Below are 10830 nucleotides of genomic sequence, written 5' to 3'. Positions count from 1 at the left end.
TTTTCTTGGCATTGAAATGGCAGTTTCGAGCAAAGGTTTATTTCTAAATCAAAGGAAGTATATTCTTGATTTGCTAGAGGAAACCGAAATGATGAATTCAAAGCCAGCATCTACTCCGCTGGATAGCAAATTAAATCTTGATACAGCCAGTGAACCTTTACAAGCAGTTAGTGATTACCAACGATTGGTTGGTAAGCTCATTTATCTCACTATTACTCGGCCTGACATTGCTTATGGCGTACGTCTTGTTAGCCAGTTCATGCATGCTCCTACTCTTTTTCATTTGGGCATTGTCAAACGAATCTTACGTTACCTCAAGGGCTCTATTGGTTGTGGCATAGTTCTAGCTAAGCACGGTCACCTACGGATTACAGGATATAGTGATTCTGATTGGGCTGGAAATGCTCTTGATCGAAAGTCCACTACTGGCTATTGTATGTTTGTTGGTGGAAATCTTGTTTCTTGGCGTAGCAAAAAACAACATGTGATTGCTCGTTCTAGTGCTGAAGCTGAATATCGTGCAATGGCCTCCGGTGCATGTGAACTCATATGGCTTAAGGGTTTGCTCGCAGATTTGGGTTTTCCAAGTAGTCTTCCTATGACTCTTTTTTGTGATAATCAAGCTGCTATGCATATTGCTGCTAATCCCGTGTTTCATGAACGCACAAAACATATTGAAGTTGACTGTCATTTTATTCGTCATCAAGTTCAGAATCACATTATTCAAACAGTTTACACTCGAAGTCATGATCAACTTGCTGATGTGTTTACAAAGGTTTTGTCTTCTGGTCATTTTCACCGATTATTGTCCAAGCTTGGCTCAATCAATCCCCTTGATCCAGCTTGAGGGGGAGTATTGACCTTATTGATATCCTCAAATTATGGAACCTTTGTTCCATAATTTGCTCCTCAAATTATGGAACAAATTATGGAACTTTTGTCCCATAATTTGCTCCTCAAATTATGGAACAAATTATGGAACCTTTGTCCCACAATTTGCTCCTCAAATTATGGAACATTTGTCCCATAAATTGCTCCTCAAATTATGGAACATTTGTCTTAGGGGTAATGTTTGATCCCTATATATATGAGATTGTAATTGTAATGTTTCATCAATATACATACACACCAAATATTGCCTCTATTCTCTACAATTGCTTCTATTTTTTTCTACATAGACATATTTCCATGTCTATATTCAAGGAAGAACATTCACGGGATCTGCGTGGATTTCTCATCTGTAGTTGCTGAATCGCCAATGCATACGGAGGTGTAAAGGCTGTAAATATCTATCTCCTTGTACTGCCTGAGTAATTCTTTCCACACCTTGATTGCAGTCATTGTTGCTTCATGTATCATTCCTGTTGAAATTGCAATTTTCACTGATTATCTTGTCGAGTTCATCGGATATTATAGCATGGCTCCATGCATAATCTACCAAGCCTCTCCAGTCCTCAAACATCGGAAGTTTCAGGATTACCCAACTGAAATAATGCATCAAACGAAGAGAGCAGCAATGTTTATATTAAGAAATATATGTATATTATAATAAAGGTCTCCCAGGAACTTTAATAAGCATAGAGCATCTTGTCACCTCACTAGAGAACATGTAACAGAAAGTGAGAGAGTTCATTTTAATGCAAACACTCTGGATGAGTTGGAAATATCCATCGACAAAGGTCCAGAAGAGATTACGATGTATGACAATTATAACATATAGACTTAAAGCTTTTTAAGACATTGTTCCTAAGTAAAATTTGGGTATGAGTACTATGACAATCTGTCCAAAGAACAAGCCGCAACAAAGATCTCCGAACCCTTCCACCCCAACACTGTGCTACACATAAATATAAATACATTTGCTAAGACATCTATATAGGTCAAAATTTTGGTCAAAAGATAAGCTTGAAATCATTAGCCTTGAAGCTAATTGGAAGAATACAAAAAGGATCACCACAAAATGGTATCCTGCATGTCTGATCCTAAACTCTGGATGACACCAAGTATTCCCACTAAAAACTCTAGTTAATTAGAGGCAAATATGGTGAAGAGCACATGACTAGGCAAGCTGAAATAGCTAACGAGAAATTTGGTTTATGTTTCTTATGTCCATTAGACTAAAGAAAAACTGGATTTCCACTTTAATAGTTGAATATGAGATGGAACTCATCTCCTGATTATTCAGTTTAATATAATACGTCCATCTTTGCATATTTTCCATTCAAAGATATACTTCTATCGGACACCCATCAACAGTTTGTACAATGGCTTTAAAAATACAAGCATCACTTCTTGAAAAACAAAAAATTCTACCCAAATTCCCTCTGCTACACAGTTAGAAAACCATACAAACACCCACCAAAAATTTCATAAGTAGTATAAATATTAAATAGTAAGAATTATAAAATTAAATAAACAACATAGAAGAAAAGTGTCGATTGGAGTCCAGGAACTTGCTTTGTTCTCAGTAGAATGATCACAACCAAGCTGAGATAGCATATGATGAATATTGAACAAACACTTAATCAACATCCAGCCACTCTAATTAGTAGAAAACACAGCTATCATAAAGCCTCCATTGGCTGCCTTTGCCTACTTACACCAACATTGTCACTGGCCAAGAGGGGTCATCATACTCTCAAGAGGTCTAGACTTGGATTTTGAGGATCTATAGATGTAAATGTATTTTACTCACATCTGCCCAAAATTTTCCACCCTAGTCTAATTCAAGCAACACAACAATAAACATAAATCTTCTTCGTATAACCTCTGTGGAACCATCATCTGATTTTTAAATATTTGAAAGAATGCGACAGAGTACAGTAGAAAGTAGGTTTATATAGTAAGTAGGGTGGGTTTATATAATAAATAGGGTGGTTGTTTTTAGAAAGTGCCAAAAGTGGGTGGAAAAATGAATGGCCGGTTTTTTTTTTCTTCCTTTGGTAGACCAATTACTATTGATCTGAGTCATATCATTCAGCCTTCAATCAATCTCTGATACAGAAAATAATACTCCTCACTGGAATTCCTACTGAAGTTCCAGAAAAGCCTTATTCATGAAAAAAATAATAACCGTGACATCTAATCTAACGTGGATCTAAAAAATAATACCATGTGGTGCATCGGTTGTAACTATGAGTGGATAATTACCTTGTGGGTCTATAGTCTGTACGAACGTTTTTGAACATGTTAAATATAATGAGACGCAAGGATCCGCTGTGTTAAGTTAAAATGTCCACATTAAAAAGTTCAGAAAAAAAGTAAAGTGTTTTACAAGTTAACATTATATCCCCTAAAATTGTAGAGTGTTCTTTTAAAGACAAAACTGTATGGATCTTAGATCATGTCGCACTCCATCAGCTCTTGTAAAGCATCTCTAGATGGCTAGAGCTCGGCATTGGGCCGGACCCGGGCCGGGCTTGGCTCTCAAAATGAGGCCCAGGCCTCCGGTCGGGCCTCTGGCTGAGCCCGAATTTTTAACTATATAATATTTATATATGTATTATTTGAGGAAAATGTATTATATATATGCACATGTGTAATATATACGTATTATGCATATATATACACATACATTGCAATAATATATATATATACACACAGACAGTGCACACTGCACTGTGTGTGTATCTATATATATATGTATGTATGTATATATATAATATATGTAAATATATGCATATTATATATATATAAATAAATAATGTCAGGCTTGGGTCTGGCTCGGGCTCGGGCTCGGGCTCGCGCTCGGGCCAGGCCAAAATTGGCCCGAGGTGTCGGGCTTTGGGCCGGGCCCGGTGTCACGACCCCACAATAAGGATACGTGACCGGCGCATGACCTTAATGAACCTAAGCACACTAAGGCCAAGCAAGCCTCTGAACAGGTGGTTTGGCACTAATATAATCAAATAAACAAAACATACGTGATATGAAAATACCTACAACACAGTCTGGCCCATAGCCTTACATATCATTATACCTTATCTGTAGTTAACGGAGCATCTAGAGTCGATAAAATACGGTGATACATGAGTCCAAAATAATACTTAATCACACCCGCACTATAAGTGCTGGGCTCACCAGAATAAGGAGGTTGAAAGTCTATCTGGCTGTAGGAAGATCTGGCTCTACTGGATCAACTATATCTGGAAAAAAAAATGCCAACAACGCAAGCGTGAGTCACAAGACTCAGTGAATGAATAGTAACTCAACCAATACAGACGGGGACAAGCATGCTAGAACAGGTACGGGATATCGATAACATTAAACATGTGCAACATGATCAATAAGCCAATAGATATAAAGGAATAGTGACCATACGGGAGGACTTCCATACAGAATAAATAGGCAGCACATACAATGCGGTAACAGGCAGCACAATCAGTGCCAAATCAGGCAGCACACTCAGTGCCGAAACAGGCAGCACATTCAGTGCCGTAACAGGCAGCACACTCAGTGCCGAATCATACTTGGTGCACCAAGGCTAACGAATACTGTCGTTAGCACACAGTATCCTGATCAAAGTCACTCCCAGAACAAACATATGAGCAAAAGTCGAACAGACTAGTACAGCGTCAGACTGGAATTAAGAAACATAATAAAGAGCCATAAAACATGCTTGTCCCATAACGTACGAGAGAACGATACCATCATATATCAAGCACGGTAACATAACCAAAAATGCTAGATTCATCAATAAAGTCATATTGGATCCAAATCTAGAAGAAAGCGCAGGGCCATAAGAGAAAAGAATCCAATGTATCGAACAAGTTGCCTATTCACTCACCTGGTATTAGCAATTAAAACACTATCTAATTCCTCCAGTAGTCGCGTAGTTCACCGGTCAACTAGTCACCTAAACAAAACATAATTTACCTACTTAGAATCTCCCAATGTGTCCCTATTATTACTGACATGTTTAAAAAAAATTTCGACAGCATAACGGCGCACCAATGCGAATCCCAAAAATTATATAACTCAACCAATTCAAGAAAAATCCAATACTTCAATAATTCCCAATCATGTCAAACTCATATCCACATCTCCAACATCCAAATTCAACACAATTATTTTTTTATAACTCAAAGGCTTATAAGATATGCTTGATCATAAATCACACTTACCCTTGAAAGCTTTATTACTTTCCTTGCCTCCTTGATGATGATTTTTTTTTTATTCACCTGATTCACTACAAAAGATTCACATATGACCTCATTAGGCTCCAATAAGTTCCATTTACCATTTTAAATAATAAAATCTCACATTTAGCACCACTTGGTGCTTACCCTGTGTATTTCCACCAAATTTCCAACTTCAACAAAAATTCCAGCAGCTCATATATCTGGGATAATCTCATATTAGCTCCCACATGAAATCTCAAATTCAGATGTACAGTGCTATTAAAGCCCTTACCTTCGTAAACGTAAGTCTTCAATTTCCCTTCAAGAACATTCTTGAGCATGGCCCTAGTCTCTATTCTTAGTAATCACAACATCACAAGCAAGGGACATCTCCATCAAGAACCATTTACTTCACCCAGAAATTTAAATCAAAAGATCAAAGTCTTACCTTAAAGAGTTTCTCACACCCTTGTACTACAAATCGTCCTTCCAACACTTCACAAGAGAAAACCCAGCTGTAGACACAACAATCATAAGCTTCAAACTATTTTGACCCAGCCGGACTCACTACCCAAGCCACCCATCATCCACCACTCACCGTCTCACTTGTTCTAGAAAACTCCCAAAGAAAAATGGTTCTTTGATGGCTTACACGGGAAGCGCAAGTCTGATTGTTAGTGGAATTTTTTTTTTTTCAAAAGACCTTTCCACCCTCAGCACTTATCAAAATTTACCACTCTCTATTTACGATTTTTGCCATTGTTCTAATTGACTATTTACGATTCATTTAAGTGGGTATTACACCCGGCTCCAAAAATGGAGCCCAGGCCAACCCAAGGGGTCGAGCCGGGCTGCCCAGGCTCAGTCTAATATCGGGCCAGGCTTGGGCCCGGCCTGGGTCCGCGGGTCAAATGGTAACCCCTATAGATTGCTATAATGGTTCTCTATATTTGGAGGGTCATCATATATATAGGAATATAAATATGTAGTGTGTAAAAACGAAGAAATAAGTGCTTTTTTAAATGTTATATAAAATATTTATCGAAAATGATTTACATCCCTAATATTTTCGTGATTAAAACAATATTATATTATCTAATTACATTGAATTTCATTATTACATTGTCTAATTATATATTATGATTAATTATGACTGAATTTATTACGGATACATAATGCTCCCAAATATTTATTTCTAGAGAAAAATGCATTTAGAAGATGTTGGGTTGGACAAATCATAGCATGTTTGTTCCACGTTGTAGGGTTACACGATAAAGGCTGCAACTTAAAGGCAAGAGGGACAAACACAAACTGTATTGACTTAGGCAGTAGCAAAGTAAACCATTACTTGGTTCATGCAGCCGAAATAGTTATCGTTAAGTATATACGTAACTTTAATTGATTGTTAGGACCCAAACGTACCTGTACTTTTGGAACTTGTAGCCGTATGATATTTTGCCACTAGTGATCATAGGCCCACCACAAAAATGTTAACAATGAATTTGTTTAACTTTAAATAGTTATCGCACTTTTCTCTATGCCACCTAATTATGATCCCCACATTTTCCTCATACCACCTAATTATGGACATATTATAAATGTATAAATTATGGACATGTAGTACTTCCGATCGATCAATCAATTAGGACAAAATTAGCTTTTCTAATGATTATTATAGTGTTAATTATGTTTCAATTAAAATATATAATTAAATGGAACACTCATTTCATGTTTGTGAAGTCGACAGTTTTTTATGATATTGAATTATGGATTAAGTACACTTGCATCAATATCGATAAACTATACGAAAAATGACATGTAGTCCATGTGTTTGGAAGCCCATGAGAGTCTAACAAGTTTAGTTCATTGATTTAATTAATGTAATAGTTTTATTTACACTCTTTTATCCCATTATTCATTATTCAAAATTTATTATTTTAATATAGATTTTATTGTTTTTTAAAAGCACAGTTTAAAATTCATTGTTTTAGTTCTGAATTAATTTGTTTTTGAAATTTCATTGAAAAAACAATGGAATTAAGAAATTCTATTTAAAAAAATAACGGAATTAAGATTTATCCGATAAAACTCATCGACAATGGATCATGTTAGAAAGAATTTTATGTGCTGATTTTGAATATGTAATTTTTTAAAAAAGTTTAACATGTATTTTGAGAGTTAAAACGTTTTAAAATTTCGTTTAAGAGATTTGGACTCCTATAAACCATCTAGCACTATTGTAAAGTGTAACTTCATTCACACTTGGGCACATGAGGATGTCGAAATTTCTTGACAATTTCTCCTCTGAAAGCATGCAATACGGATATATCCAAGTCGGTTCCCATCACTTCCATGGACATTTCAATGACCACCACCACCACCACGAAAGCTACACCAATTTTATTTCTTACGGTTTTTCTTTATCTAATACTAATAAATGCACCAACAACCAATTTCAAATTCAACATAAAAAAGATATATAATAATTCTGAACCGTTAGATATTAATTTAAAATTTTCTATGTTTTTTTTCTGATGAATTTAATTTTTGTTTCAAACAAAAAATATATAATTAGATTCGTTAAACAAAACACTATACATATATAATTTTTTTAACTTTTTTTAAAATTAATATAAATGTGCAAAATTACTATAACGAGAGCTGCTATAATTTGATATACAACAGCCCCCAATAACTTCGTTTAAGGACACACCAGATAATTGGACCACAAAGCCGCCATAGATGACTAGATGTTCACACACTGACAGTGAACTACAAACATATATAGTAATTTTTTTGAACCTATGTACAAACATATAGTAATTAAGTACCACAAAAAGATATATAATAGTATTGGGTCTAAACATTAAACATTTCTCTTTTTTACACAAATTATAATTACGAAAATACTAAATGTCCGAAGTTATTTTAATCCAACTTCTCCCCAAGTCAATGTGATGACTAGGTGGATGGATTAGTCAACTGCCAACATGGAACAAAGTGTTGATGTGACACATATTTTGAAAATCAAATTTCCATCTTCTCTCCGATTTCTATGTTGTTTAAAATTTAAAAATCAAATACTCTCTCTTTTGTTTTCCACTTTCATTTTCTCATCAACTTTCATGATTTCGTCCACTCTCATTTAATCACAAGTAGACAAGTAAATTATTCATATTCATAGATTACATTGAAAATGAATGATATTACATTGTTTTTTCTCAAAAAAAAAGAATGATATTACACTGTTTTTTTTTTGCCATTCAAACATGTGATTACATTGTTTTTTTTGCACACAAACATACGATTACATTGTTTTTTTGTCAAATTTTCAGAACAATGTAAACTGCCAAATTTATCAAAACAATATAATTTTCAGAACAAATGTAAATTGTCAAATTTACAGAACAATGTAAATTGTCAAATTTATCAAAACAATGTAATTTTTAGAACAAATATAAATTGTAAAATTTTCAGCGCAATGTAAATTGTCAAATTTATCAAAACAATATAATTTCCAGTTTTTGCCATACATAAGCTGGAGAAAAAATAGTTCAAGAATAACGAGAAAAGGAGAGAGGAGAGATAAAGGGGAAAAGAGAAATGAAGAGAGAGAGATAGTGACTTGCTATATAGAGACTGGAAAATTACAAAAAACCATATGAATTCATGCCAATGATATTGATATATATCATATCCGAACAAGATATGAAAATAAAATGAAATTCAATGTTTGGACTTTGGTGGTACTAAATATATACAAATTGTCTCACAATGAATTTGATCAAACTTGAAAAACAAATTAAAAAAATAGTGATGAAAATATACAAGCGATAAGTAACGTCATCATAATGATGCTTGCCAGGGTTTTCAGCCGATATCATATCCGAAAAAGTTGAAAAACCTTCCAAACATTATTCATACTATGATGGTGACACATATGGTGGGACGAACTAGAATCAAGTATTCATGTATTTTGAGAATATTTTTTAAAAATAATTATATTGATAAGTCGATCCCATCATCATCAGAACTTTGTTCGGTTATATTACCGTCATCTACATACGATTCTCTTGCATTTATCCTTTGTCCTGTCTCGTTTGTCATTTTGGAGTGATTGACCGTTTCTTTAATGTGACCCTTTTAATGACAACATTCAATCTCTCTTTCTGGACTGTGATCTATCCCTTCCAAATCACCATTTGAAGTCTTCTTTCTCCACTAATTGGAAACATTCGAGTTAATAACAGACTCCAATTCAATAAACTCTTTTAGTAGAGCAAAGTAGTGACCAGAGAGAAGATAATAGTACTAGGGCTTCATCCTCATCTTTTATTTCCTCGCAGATGTTTAATAGTTCTAAAATTAATTTATTGAATTCATTAAGGTGATTACTCAGAGATATACCTTCAACAATCTGCAATTTACAAAGTTGCCTCTTAAGATATAGGCGACTCGTCATGTGCAGGACCTTTAGTTTCGCCCATATATATGATGTTTTTTTTGCTGGATACAGATCTAAATCGTGCTACACGCTTGGAGATCATACTCTCATTCTTTATCGGACATGTCCGTAAGCTTATCCTTAAACCCTTTTAACATTGCATAACCCTTGCTTGATCAAGATACCCTGAATCTGAAATCATCATATATCGAAATTGATCTTTTCATCAACCTTCCCAAATCGAGTATTGGAAACCTTTGCAAACTTAGATGTCTTCTTTGATCGTATACACTAACCCTCGGCTCTGATGCCAATTTCTTATGCGGAAACAATCAAAGATGTCTATGATCAATACGACTAGCAAATAACTAATGCAAAAAAATGAAAAACCAAGATAAAATTACACACAAGATAAAAATAATTTTACATGGTTTGGACAATCTTGTCTATATCCATGGACGATAATGATAAATTGTATTGGTATACTCTCTCTCACGAGTTATCTCTGAATACTGTTCTCACCACTAAGGTTTCACAGTGAGAATATTTATAGTGAGTTTGAATTGGAGTATATGGACAATAACTAAATATCATGAGAAAATTTTTGGGTGCCACAATATGGGTCAAAGCCGAAACATTCCCAACCCACTATCCTAACATCAAACGTTAAGGTCATATACAACAAAATATCTCTTCTTTTTAGCAAATTATACTTTTCATCAAAGTTTTTTTATTATCTTGAACAACCATATAAGAGGGAGATGATCGAGTGCTGGGCTTTTCAAATCTGGGTGCTTGTTACATGCTTGCAACATTGATCGAGTGGCGAGTTTGTCTAGGGAATTTGAATCCCTTTTGGTGGAATATTGCTTATGTTTGTCAATGATTGAAACAATAAATGGTAAGATGGTTAGTTTCGAGAGTAACCAAACCTCCTAAGAACAAATGTTGCCTTCTTTATTCAACTCAACAAACATATATACATTGGATATGCCACCCTCCCTCATCTCATGCATGATGTTGTCAGTAATTTATGGCAACAGTTGTCGCCATATGATGTTTGTCGTCATATGAGTGTTTTTTTTTTGAAACAGAGATTTGGAGAGGGGGTAGAACCCACGCTAGATGATCTCTTAAAGGCAATGTGATTATCGTTCAACCAACGACTCACTTGTTGTCGCCGTATGAGTACTCTTCTATCATTTGAAAATAGACTTTCATAGTCATATATATTTGAGGGCGAAGTTTCGTCTTGCCTCTATTTTC

At 34.8% G+C, this 10830-nt stretch overlaps 1 long non-coding RNA gene across 3 annotated transcripts; it reads right to left on the bottom strand.

Annotated features, from left to right (window-relative positions):
• Positions 1–3871: 3871 nt before the first annotated feature.
• On the bottom strand, positions 3872–5917 carry LOC119989671. 3 transcript variants are annotated; one of them, XR_005465877.1, is made up of 6 exons: positions 5569–5917; positions 5413–5477; positions 5286–5341; positions 5124–5188; positions 4787–4855; positions 3872–4145 (listed from the first exon to the last, which is right to left on the bottom strand). It is a non-coding gene; the product is annotated as an uncharacterized LOC119989671 (long non-coding RNA). The 3 variants fall into 3 exon arrangements; XR_005465878.1 differs by having other exon boundaries at positions 5413–5472; XR_005465876.1 differs by having other exon boundaries at positions 5413–5916.
• Between the last annotated feature and the right edge of the window lie 4913 nt (positions 5918–10830).

This window comes from Tripterygium wilfordii, chromosome 21 (genome assembly GCF_013401445.1).
Source record: "Tripterygium wilfordii isolate XIE 37 chromosome 21, ASM1340144v1, whole genome shotgun sequence".
In the NCBI taxonomy this organism is placed as follows: domain Eukaryota; kingdom Viridiplantae; phylum Streptophyta; class Magnoliopsida; order Celastrales; family Celastraceae; genus Tripterygium; species Tripterygium wilfordii.
The sequence above is the reverse complement of the archived record's forward strand: the minus strand, read 5'-3'. Positions and strand labels throughout refer to the sequence as shown.